Below are 12,735 nucleotides of genomic sequence, written 5' to 3' on the forward strand. Positions count from 1 at the left end.
CGCACGTAGAAGCCTCAGGAGCAAATGGTCAGTGAAAGTTTCCCTTCGCCTACTTAAATATGCCGTTCAAGCTCAGGATAGTTGCCAGGATGTGTGCGCGGGGTGAGAGGGCTCAAGGAGCCGAGCGTCTATGCGGCCATCTCGGTCGCTGGCTTGGCTCCTCCTCCTACTTAGAATTGTTAACTCGTGTTTTCAGAGGCAGTGCATTTAGTGTTCTTCAAGTAAAATAAAGTATCCATCTGACTATATTTTTTAGAGATTAATTATTTCTTATACCAGCACAAAACTCTGTAATCAAATGATGTATAAACTCTTATAGTTTGTAGAGTTAACTTGTCCAGGCACAAGTGCAAACTTTGAAGGCTGAATGCTTGAAGTTCAAATATGCTTTTAACAGAGTTGGCAAATAACGAATAGCATATTAAAAGTAATTCTGGGTTTACATGTACTCGTTTTCTCTAGGTAGCCTGCAGCAGCCTACATGGAGAGAATATCCCGGGTGGGGCGGGCTCCAATGCGCCTCACCAAATATAACGCTGCCATTGTAGAGTTGTTATTGGTGGAGCCAGGAGGGGAGGGAGGCTGCCTTTGCTGATGACAAGAGCTGCAGGCAGTGAGAAAGGCAGGACGGCGGGAACGGGAGCCGGGACCCATCCAGAAGCAGGACGGTAAGTTTTAAGTAATTTAAAAAAAAAAATAAATGAACGACTCCAGCCTCCCTCAACCCCCCGCGACGACCCCATTCCCCCCCCCCCCGCCCCAATCAAACCGGCCGCAACTGATGTGCTGTCAATTTTGACATTAACTGCCTTACATTGCTTCCGGTCGAGCTATCACTGCCTCTTCGTGGCTGTGTCTTTTGCAGGACCCTGTGACATTCATGTCAGCTTTTTGCCTGGCCTCTCTAGTTTTAGGCTCTCCTTGCCTGTTGGCGCTTGCTTCTAATTGTAACGTAGATTGTGCTATGTTTCTCTAGCGTCCCCCGATTTAGGTAAGTGTTTTTTTTGTTGCAGAGTACAGCAATTAATGGGTGCACTATTTACAGCTAATTTCGATTCAGATACTTTGAATTGGGTACTGAAACACCACAAAGACCGATTATTCCCTATTCTGATGAGCGCGAACAGCACTTATTTGCTATTTCTCCCACCGTTTGCACCAGGTTTTTACCTGTTGTAAATCGTGGTACAAACACTAGCAATTTGTGCCCCATTTGAGGTCCTGTTTGCAGCCTGAGTGTAATCGGACATTTGGAAGCCTGGAGATTACTTATATGTGTCTTCCTGTAGTGTACTGAGGCTTCGTATTAGTCTAAATGAAACCAGCATCTATGTGTAGTGCAGGCGCGCAACACCCATTGGGCTCACCGGGTCCCAGCCCCCCCGTCCCCCCTCCCCCACCCCCCTCGCCTTCTCTGCCCGGGCTAAGATGACACGCACTGAGATGATGCAAGAAGGCTGTGCATCCGATCCGAGAATGTGATTTTTATTATGCTTTCTGAGAGGCCCAGCAGCCCGAGCCAGACAGCCAGCCTCTGAACAGTTTCAGTAAGTGAACCCCCCTGCCCCCACCTCTTGTTTTCCTTTCCAGTGGCGCCGCCGAGGTGAAATCCTTGCCTGAAGGCAGGGATTTCACCTAAGCACTTGAAGGGTTGTGAACATGGGGTGTGAAGTGCACAGCAGGGGGAAAGGGCTGGCCAGTTAAGGTGATGCTTTACCTTTGTAAAGGAATTTCTGCTGGCATCATAGCCCAGGGTATGCTGTCTGTGCACTTGTATAGATGTGTATTCCATACAAGAGCACAGACAGCAAACCCATCGGCTATGACGCCAGCAGAAATTAATTTACAAAGGAAAAGCATCACCTGCACTGGCCATCCCTTTCACCCTGCTGTCTGTGCACTTGGATGGAATTCACATCCACGGCGCTGCTCACCAGATAAATGGATCTTTCTATTTTCGTATCCAAGGGCACCAGCGAAGAAGCAGAGGAGGCCCAGGCAAGGAGAATCCAGGAGCCATTTGACCCCACCTATCTACTCTGAGACCTTTGAGGGCCTGGATGCCAGGACACAGTGCTGCTGATCAGCCAGACTCCACAGTATAGTATCAGAGGAGCAGGCAGCAGTTTTTTTATGTAAGTTCCAGTAACTTTAATTCATTTTTCAGCACAGCTTTACCTACTGCCTGCATATCTAGGCTATTGTGAATGTTGTTCTTGACTTACATACATAGAAACGTCAAAGAGGACAGTCCCCTCCAAATATGCAAATGTAGTGTACGTTTGTAGTGTTAATTTTTTTTGGGGTGCTAGTGGGTAACTTTAGAGTTCAGGGTGGGTGTGGGTTTTAGGGTGCCAGTGAGTAATTTTATGGTTCAGGGTGGGTTACGGATTGGGGTGCCAGGGGGTAATTTTAGTGTTCTGAGCGGGTATGGGTTTTGGGGTGCCAGGGGGTCATTTTAGGGTTCAGCGTGGGTATGTGTTTTGGTGTGCCAGGGGTAAGTTTAGGGTTCAGGGCAGGTATGGGTTTTGGGGTGTCAGGAAGCAATTTTAGGGTTCAGAGTGTGTATGGGTTATGGGGTGCCAGGGGGAATTTATGGTTCAGGGTGGGTTTTGGGGTGCCAGGGGTAATTTTAAGGTTCAGGGTGGGTGTGGGTTTTGGGGTGCCATGGGATTAATTTTAGGGTTCAGCGTGGGTATGCGTTTTATAGTGCCAGGGGTAATTTTAGGGTTTAGGGCAGGTGTGGGTTTTGGGATGTCAGGGAGCTATTTTAGGGTTCAGGGTGGGTATGGGTTATGGGGTGCCAGATGGGAATTTATGGTTCAGCATGGGTTTTGGGGTGCCTGGGGTAATTTTAAGGTTCAGGGTGGGTATGGGTTTTGGGGGGCAAGGGGGAATTTATGGTTCAGCATGGGTATGGTTCATGCGGTGCCAGGGGTAATTTAAGGTTCAGGGCGGGTATGGGTTTTGGGGCTCCAGGGGGTGATTTTAGGGTTCAGGGTGGAAATGGGTTTTGGGGTGCCAGGGGGTAATTTTAGGGTGTGGGGTGGGTATGGGTTTTGGGGTGCCAGGGGGGAATAATTTTAGGGATCAGGATGGGTATGGGTTTTGGGGTGCCAGGGGTAATTTTAGGGTTCAGGGCGGGTATGGGTTTTAGGGTGTGAGGAGCTTAATTTTAGGGTTCAGCGTTGGTATGTGTTTTGGTGTGCCAGGGGTAATTTTAGGGTTCAGGATGAGTATGGGTTTTGGGGGGCAAGGGTGTAATTGTAGGGATCACTGCGGGTATGGGTTTTGGGGTGCCAGGGCTAATTTTATGGTTCAGGGTGGGTTACGGATTGGGGTGCCAGGGGGTAATTTTAGTGTTCTGAGCGGGTATGGGTTTTGGGGTTCCAGGGGGCAATTTTAGGGTTCAGCGTGGGTATGGATTTTGGGGTGCCAGGAGGTCATTTTAGGGTTCAGCGTGGGTATGTGTTTTGGTGTGCCAGGGGTAAGTTTAGGGTTCAGGGCAGGTATGGGTTTTGGGGTGTCAGGAAGCAATTTTAGGGTTCAGAGTGTGTATGGGTTATGGGGTGCCAGGGGGAATTTATGGTTCAGGGTGGGTTTTGGGGTGCCAGGGGTAATTTTAAGGTTCAGGGTGGGTGTGGGTTTTGGGGTGCCATGGGATTAATTTTAGGGTTCAGCGTGGGTATGCGTTTTATAGTGCCAGGGGTAATTTTAGGGTTTAGGGCAGGTGTGGGTTTTGGGATGTCAGGGAGCTATTTTAGGGTTCAGGGTGGGTATGGGTTATGGGGTGCCAGATGGGAATTTATGGTTCAGCATGGGTTTTGGGGTGCCTGGGGTAATTTTAAGGTTCAGGGTGGGTATGGGTTTTGGGGGGCAAGGGGGAATTTATGGTTCAGCATGGGTATGGTTCATGCGGTGCCAGGGGTAATTTAAGGTTCAGGGCGGGTATGGGTTTTGGGGCTCCAGGGGGTGATTTTAGGGTTCAGGGTGGTAATGGGTTTTGGGGTGCCAGGGGGTAATTTTAGGGTGTGGGGTGGGTATGGGTTTTGGGGTGCCAGGGGGGGGGGATAATTTTAGGGATCAGGATGGGTATGGGTTTTGGGGTGCCAGGGGTAATTTTAGGGTTCAGGGCGGGTATGGGTTTTAGGGTGTGAGGAGGTTAATTTTAGGGTTCAGCGTTGGTATGTGTTTTGGTGTGCCAGGGGTAATTTTATGATTTAGGATGAGTATGGGTTTTGGGGAGCAAGGGTGTAATTGTAGGGATCACTGCAGGTATGGGTTTTGGGGTGCCAGGGGTAATTTTAGGGTTCAGGGTGGGTATAGGTTTTGGGGTGCCTGGGGTAATTTTAGGGTTCAGGGCGGGTATGGGTTTTGGGGGTCAAGGGGGTGATTTTAGGGTTGAGGGTAGTAATGGGTTTTGGGGTGCCAGGGGGTAATTTTAGGGTGTGGGGTGGTTATGGGTTTTGGGGTGCCGGGGGGATAATTTTAGGGATCGGTATGGATTTTGTGGGTGCCAGGGGTAATTTTAAAATTCAGGGTGAGCATGGGTTTTGGGGGCAAGGGTGTAATTTTAGGGATCACTATGGGTATGGGTTTTGGGGTGCCAGGGGTAATTTTAGGGTTCAGGGTGAGTATGGATTTTGGGGTGCCAGGGGTAATTTTAGGGTTCAGGGTAGGTATGGGCTTTGGGGTGCCAGGGGGGCAATTTTAGGGTTGGTACGAGTTGAAGGGTTTTAAGGAATTGTGTGTGTGTGTTTGTGTGTGTGTGTGTGTGTGTGTGTGTATATATATATATATATATATATATATATATATATATATACTTTACTAAAAAAATAAGCCATTTACAGGGATATATAAACCTATATACATATATATATGTAGTGTTTATACTTACCTGTAAAATAGTTAGATTTTAAAACAAAACTTTTACCACGCATATGCTTTTGTTGTAAAGGCATATGCATGGTAAGAGTTTGCATTGTAATGGTATTGTGTTGTAACAGCCCTTGAGTTGTTGAGTTGTTACAACGGAGTTGCAAAGACATGCATTGTGATGGCATGTGTTGTACTGTCATACATTTGTGCGATGCTGAAGCACTTATCCATGCATGTAGCAGGTTACACCTAGTGGGTGTGTGGTTGGAAGAGTGTTGTCTTTACTTAAGCCTCTGTGAAAAGCATCTCCATGCAGTTTATGATGAATACCAAGGTGCAGTTATTGAACTATGGGACTCCGTGCTTAGTCGTGTGATTGATGAGGAAGTGTGCAAGATGGGAAACCATTTCTATAATATATTTTATGCTGGCAGCTCTCATTAGCTCTGCAGGTCCCTTTATTATGCTGGTGGTTTATTTCTTGTGTTCTGGATCCTGGCTCCTGCCTATGATGGGGGAAGCAGTAGATGGTTCAATCTGATCTTATGGATCCGCAAGAGTTGGCAGAACTAATACATGTCATAGTCTGGTAACTTCTTATCTAGTACTACAGACCTGCACATTACGTAATAATCTAAAATTAAATTTAGTTCCGGAATACCTTTCCAAAAATAATAGTTGCACGATTATAGACGTAAATTGCTTGCCCAGTTTGTGATGAATTTTTCAGCCCTTAATAGATGCAGACACCTCTCAGTAACTTTAATTTCGGGTGTCAAGAAGTTTCCGCTAGCAGGTGCTCTTCTGTTTCAATAAGTTTCAGATTATTGATGAGGCCCAATGCACACACTTTTTTTAAGCACGTCCAAAGTATGTTGATTGGCTCTTCGAATGTGAGGTTTTTCTGCAGGTAATGCAGTGTTTCTGCCCTGCACTGTGAAAGGAAAGAAGGAGTCATGTAAACAGTGCGCTCCAAAACTGGTTTGGACTGGGCAAAGGCCCCTCTGCCCTCAGAGGACAAAGGATTTTGGGGTTTAAGTATTGGGACCATGGTTCCAAGAAATTAGATCACTTTTGGACTACAAGAAGAAACATTTGCTGAGGAGAGGAACCTGAAGAAACTGAGAAGAGACTATCCCTAAGCTGAAATGCTGCTTGGGATATTGGGCTGCAGTGGTTGCCTGACTGCCAAAGAAAGAAGAAAGTAACTTTGTGTGCTTTATTTCAACTTGTGACGGATCTCCAAGGGCTTGAGAGAAGAGCTTGCCTCCTGCTGAAGTTTTAGGGACAACAGACTTCAACACCCAGCCCCCCAGAGTTCTTTGGAAGTGCCTGCTGCTGTTTTGGGCCTTCTGAGGGACTGCGTATCGCAAGGAGCTGGAATCGCGACTCAAGAAGGAGAAGCGTGTCATCGTTGCAGCCGCTGCCGTTGTATCATGGATGTCACCGCTGTAGCTGATGCATTGCACCGCATCTAAAGAAACGTCCTGCAACCCCGAAGAAGCGTGTCACAGCCGCTATCGTCGCATTGTGGATGTCGTCGCTGTAGCTGATGCATTGCACCGCAACAAGGAAGAAGCGTGTCGCCTTCGCAGCCGATACCGCCGCATCGTGGATGTCGCCGCGGTAGCTGATGCCTTGTAACCTAATCAAGAAAAGCGCCTCACATCCACGGAGAAGAGTGTTGCCGCCGAAGCCGCTGTCATCGCATCACTGATCAAGGGTGTCGCCGCTGCAGCTGACGCATCGAGCCGAGACCTCTCGCAACATCTGAGAAGCATGCCGCATCAGGAAGAACTTGACATCTTTATTTCTTTGCACCGGATCTTTGACGTATTTCCATCTCTGCAACACTTTCGTGGCCCTGCGTGTCGCATCATAAGGTACATTGACTCAAAGTGTCGTATTTTAAGAACTAAAGAGAACTAAGCTAATTCTATCATTTTAAGTACAGTATTGTGGATTTTTGTCGTTTGTGGTCTGGTGTTAAATCTATATAAAGAATACTTATTTTTAATACACAACTTGTGTGGTGTCCATCTGTAGTGTTGTTACTGGATTACTCTGTGTTCACAAATGCTTTACACACTGCCTCTGAGATAAGCCTGTCTGCTCGTACCAAGCTACCAAAGGGATGAGCAGGGGTTATTTTAGGAGTGTACCCCCTTACCCTGACAAGAGGCAAGGGTCCCTATTTGTCACAAGTACCTACCTGTGCCTACTAGAGACCCCCTAATCTAACAGTAACAAACTCAGTTTTTTATTTTACATTTTTCATGCTATGTTTAAAATACAGAGGTAAGGTCCATAGTTTTAAATGACATGACAGACACATAGCTTCTGTTTGCATCTATCCAATTTTCTAGCACACAGAAAAACAAGTTGAATGCATATGCTTCTTGAAGTTGAAGTCACAGAAAACTCTCTTAGGAAGAGTCACAGTTGTTGGCCTAAGTTACTTGGTCTAATTTAGCAGGGTGATCTACATCAACAAAGTAAAGGTCCAGTGGACACATTTTGGCAAAGGGTTATAAAAGGCTTTACCAGGCTAAATGGGCAATCATAGTAATCAAACATGACAGGCACATGTGTGGCCTTTGTTTAAAAACTTCATAAACAGTACCTGTAAAATTAGGAATATTTTTAATAAAGCTGAGTGTAAGAACATAAACAAGTTAGTAATAAACAATAATTAATGTAATGATGAGGAATGGAAGTTTTCCTACACATGACATGGACTCACCAGGGATTGTATAAAGTCTACGCCAAAACAAGATAATCTCTTCACTTGGCTCAAGGATATAATAATTGTAGTGAACACTTAGGGACAGATTACGAGTTTGGTGGTCCGCAGACTGCCAAATTGGTGGTGGTGTAGTGGGGTTGCGTTGGTGGCGTTTCAGTATTGCCACGGTTTTCATGGTAGTTCCACACCATGAAAACCGTGGCAAAGAGAAATCAAAGGGAGCCCTACAGGGCCCTCTGGTGCCTCAAGCAATGTGGATACAGACGGGGGGCATATCATGTGCCCCCCACCATGTGCATGCACACCAGATCATGCACGGCATGGAATTTACAGTCAATGCTGTGAAGGAACTGTTTTGAGCATTCCCATTGAGGTGCCCATTTTTAGAGGCACCACTGCAGGAACGCCAAAACCCATCCCCCAGCCAGAAGGAAACTCCTAATCTATCAGGTAGCTCGACCACAGCTTTGGTGCAGTGGGTGGGTGGCAGTGGTGTACCGCCTGCTCCTTCTTTGCCAAAAAATCACAATTGGGCCCTTAGAAGCTATTCTGGGTTATATTCTTGCTTTTCAGGGCTTATGAATGCTTTAAAAAAATGCAAGAAGGACATTGTTATCTATGTAGGACTGTCTATGGACGGCCAAAAAATCTCCAAAGAGATAAAGGTGAATCGGACTCCATGACCACAGAGTTCTTATAAGCGTCATAAGGCTCTCCGTCTGCCCAGTTCCAAAATTGCAGACCTGACCTTACACAATCTAAAAGATGTATGGCGCTCCAAATATCCTACTCTTGCTGGGCACACATATTACTCAGCGCCTCAAAGATCCTGCTCAAGAATCGATATGGTCTGGGCGACTGACCAAATAGTGGGTAATTGTAAGATTGAACTGTGTCCGAGATTACATCCGACCACAACCCGATATTACTAGAGTTTGAGAATGGCGATTCGAGGCCGGATGCACGACACTTCACATTTCCAAGATACCTACTCACAGACTCCGGTTTTGTGACATCTTTAAAAGAACATATTAAAGAATTTATTGAGCTGAACACTAATTCAGCTACGATTAACGTAGTTTGAGACGCATGCAAATGCAGCATAAGGGGGTTCGCTCAACTACATATTTTTAGAACTAATGCTGAGAATCGCAGAGCTACTAGGAGAACCACTTCTAACATATTGCAAATGGAGCAGAAACTAGCAGACGCAACTAAGCAAGAAAACGCAAACATTGATGAGCTAAGAATAGAGCTGCTAAAATTACAATCTTCTCTCAGAAAGATGTTAAGAGATAGATACTGTGTCAAAATACATAAGTATAAACTAGCTCAATATGAAGGAGGAGATAGAATTGGAAAAGTTCTGGCTTACAAGGTAGCGGATAAGAAGGCGAGAACAAAGATTAAAACGATTAAAGGGTCTGATTCACACAAATATGATCAGCCAGAACAGATTCTCGGCCAGTTTGTTAACTACTATCGAAATTTATATACTCCGGACAATGTTCCCACTAGGGCTGCAAGTATTCAATATCTGGATAAATATATGACCATACAAAGAGATATTGATATAGAAACGGTCAACAACTTAGCTCAAAAATAACACTAGCCGAAATAAATACGGCTATTTCAGCCTTACCTCCGGGAAAAGCCGCCGGAGAGGATTGTTTGCCTATGGAATTGTACAAGACTTGCGCACAGGAACTATTACCTCTTTTAGAGTCTGTTATCGACTCCATAGCTAAGTCCGGGAAGGCTCCTACTTCGTGGAAAATAGCCAAAATAGTTTTCTTCCTTAAAAAAAGCAAATCTCCGGAGGACTGTGGCTCTTACGGGCCGATCTCCCTGCTTAACGCAGACGCAAACATTTTTTCTAAGATACTGGCAAATCGCTTAGCCCCCATTATGCCGGTTTTGGTCAACACTCAACAGCATGGGTTCGTGATGGGGAGAGACACTACGACCCATGTGAATACTGCGATTACTGCTTTTGATGTTGCCTCAACAACTCTCACCCCACTCGGAATGGTCATGTTAGATGCTGAAAAAGCATTTGACCGAGTGGGGTGGGAGTATTTGTGGGAGGTACTAAAGAAAGCAGGCATCCAGGGCCAATACTTAGAGTGGGTATGCTCATTGTATGACAACCCACTGGCCAAAGTTAGTAATGGGGGAAGAGAATCAGCGAGCTTTCTGATAGGGAGGGGAACAAGGCAAGGTTGCCCTCTGTCCCCTCTGCTCTTTGCTTAATCTTTGGAGCCATTCCTAAATGCACTCTTTGCCCAAGTTAATATTCTTCCAATACAGCACGGCGGGGAGAGCTTAAAAATAACTGCCTTTGCAGATGATATCGCCGTATTCACTACAGATCTAGTTAGAGCCACTCCTGAAATAGTACAAGAGGCCGCACAGTTTGGCAATGTTTCAGGGTATAAACTCAACGTAGGAAAGGCGCAGGTTATCGCCAATTATAAACCATCAGAACCGATCCCTGGCATATGTCAAAGTGCGACGTACCTAGGAATTAGGCTAGCGGCAAGTATTGATAAAATTATAACGTTGAATTACGATTCTTTTTTAAAAGAAACAGAATTGACTCTTAAAAAATGGCACAAGATCCCGCTCAGCTTAGTGGGACGTATAAATTTAGTGAAAATGAAGAACTTGCCGAAGTTACTATATCTATTCAGATCTGTCCCTCTACAACCCATCAAACCTTTCTTCAAAAAACTAGAGGGTATCTGCAGCAGCTTCCTATGGGGTTATAAAAAAGCGCGCAGGGCATTGAAACTTCTAGAATTGCCAATAGAAAAGGGAGGACTAGCATTTCCTGATTTTAGGCTTTATTTTTTAGCCACTTACTTTCGCCGCATACGAAGCCTGATGAAAAACAAGAGTTTGTTATTCTACCACCAGTACATGTTGGGATCTGATTGTAACCAATTTTTACACCGCTTACACGATCCTAACTACTTTAAAAGAGTAAAATTTAAGTCAGCTAGGCACATAAAAAAAATTTGGGACCAAATTCTGACTATCGAAAAAACTTCCTTTTACAATGCTGAGCTCAGAATATGGGGTAAACCAGGATTACCTGATATGTTTTCAGACGGGGCAGGTACCCTCTGGGAGAGACGTGGTATTAACATCTGGGGGATTTATACGGCCAGAATGGCTTTATGGATTTTGACGCACTCAAAATTCTATTTAATTTAAGGGACAACATTTACTTTAAATATATTCAAATCCGGGATTACCTGCTTTGTAAGATGAAAATTGTGGAAGTAGCAGAGTCGGATATACTAACATGCTTATACTCCGATAAAGTAAAATCATTAAGTGTGGGGTATGGATATATAATACGAAGTAAAATTGATGACAGCACGAAAATAGCGGTTACATGGTCTTCTAGACTGGGTATGAACATCAACCCAACACAGATCGCATCTTCTCTACGCCACATAAACCTGATTGTTCAGTCTTCCAGCTTGAGGCTACAGCTGTATAGAACCATCTCGCAATTGTATTATACTCCACAAAGAATAACTAGCTGGGCACAGGGTAATCAGGCAAATGAGAAAACAAAGTGCCCGAAATGTGATTTGGAAGCTGCAGGTATAGAGCATATGCTCTTTTCGTGCCCGGCGCTTTCGCCATTCTGGAAGGGGTTAACTGATGTTCTAAGTAGCAAACAAATTACTACCCCACCACTTACAGCACAACTGGTTTTACTAGATATTCAGGAAGTTACTTGTCTGCATAAAGATTTAATAACTATCATCTATGCCTGTGCTAGGCTAGCTATAGCAAGATCATGGATCTCAAAAGATGCTCCAAATGTTATTGAGTAGTGGATTTTGATAAACGAAATAAACACTATGGAACTCTCGTTAGCAAGACATAGAGGTCTTAAGGCTTTGCAAAAGAAAGAAACAATTTGGTTAAACTTTTTTGAACTATGAAATATCTGAATCAAATGGGTAATGAGGCCAGTCTAACTCTGCGTTTATTACTTTCAAGACTATGTTTTTTTCTTTTTTCTTGTTGAGATATGTATTAGTTGGACCTCTGTTACTTATGTTCTTTGTCATTAAATTGCTTTCTCATTTGTACTTTATTTTTTGAGCAATATAGTCTATGTGAACTTTGTTAAGTTGCTCTTCCTGCAATAATAAAAATATTTTTTTTAAAAAAAGGCTCTCCTTCTGTGGTCATGCTACTCATGGCGCATCAATAATTTCCTTACTCGCATTTGATGTTTTGATGTAAGAAGATGGACATTTTTATACTATTGAAGCTAATGCTCAGAGCCACCAGCTTTGCAAATAGCAGTTTACTGTGGCGTCTGGTGCTGAAGCAACATAAACAATGTTAAACAGAATGAAGCTGAAAACATCATTTTCACACTATTTACATTTAGACATCTATCTCATTACCTACTGCCCTTGCAGAACATAGATACATAAAAACATCCTAGAGTTAATCTGAAAGACTTTTTGTGATTTAAAAAAAAAAAAAAATCTTTATTGACATGAAGGCATAAATTACACACACAATATCGCAATCAGGATTCATCATCGTTTTCTGTACAGTTATGTTCCAGTAGAGCAGTATAGTGATGCATAATCTAACATATACTAAGTGTAGTCCCAACAGTAACATGGATGGTTGATACCAGTTGTCCTTCGCACATCAGTTGGAGCATAACGTGTCTATCTCACATTATATACGGTATATCTCTCTAACCCTCAAATCATGTTAATTAATTTGCAAAGAACGATTAAATGGAAATAAAAGAAAAGAAAACCCAACTATTTGTCATCACATTCTAGTATGTCGCATATACACATCACCAACCATTAGCCACCCATCACAATTACAATTTGGTTCACGATTAAGCTACAGTCATGTGACAGCCCGGTGCAGGAAGAAACCAAGCTCCCCCCTCCTTACTCATCCTCCCCCTCGGAGTCTAGATCTTCGTTTTCTGGCAAGGGTTCACAAATTTCCCCCCTATAAGTATTCCAAGGTGCCCAGATTTTGTTCCATTTCCGGGGGCAGGCCCTAAGCACATACACCGCCCTTTCCGTCACCATCAACAAGTC

At 44.2% G+C, this 12,735-nt stretch overlaps 1 long non-coding RNA gene across 1 annotated transcript in view; it reads left to right on the forward strand.

Annotated features, from left to right (window-relative positions):
* Window positions 1–478: 478 nt before the first annotated feature.
* LOC147733404 (uncharacterized) overlaps window positions 479–12,735 on the forward strand; it is a 99,114-nt gene continuing 86,857 nt past the window's right edge. The window contains exons 1-2 of the long non-coding RNA XR_015308725.1: window positions 479–668; window positions 1,969–2,135. This is a non-coding gene — a long non-coding RNA (uncharacterized LOC147733404). The remainder of the gene's footprint in view (window positions 669–1,968; window positions 2,136–12,735) is intronic.

Source organism: Lissotriton vulgaris, chromosome 2_1, assembly GCF_964263255.1.
Source record: "Lissotriton vulgaris chromosome 2_1, aLisVul1.2, whole genome shotgun sequence".
NCBI lineage: Eukaryota > Metazoa > Chordata > Amphibia > Caudata > Salamandridae > Lissotriton > Lissotriton vulgaris.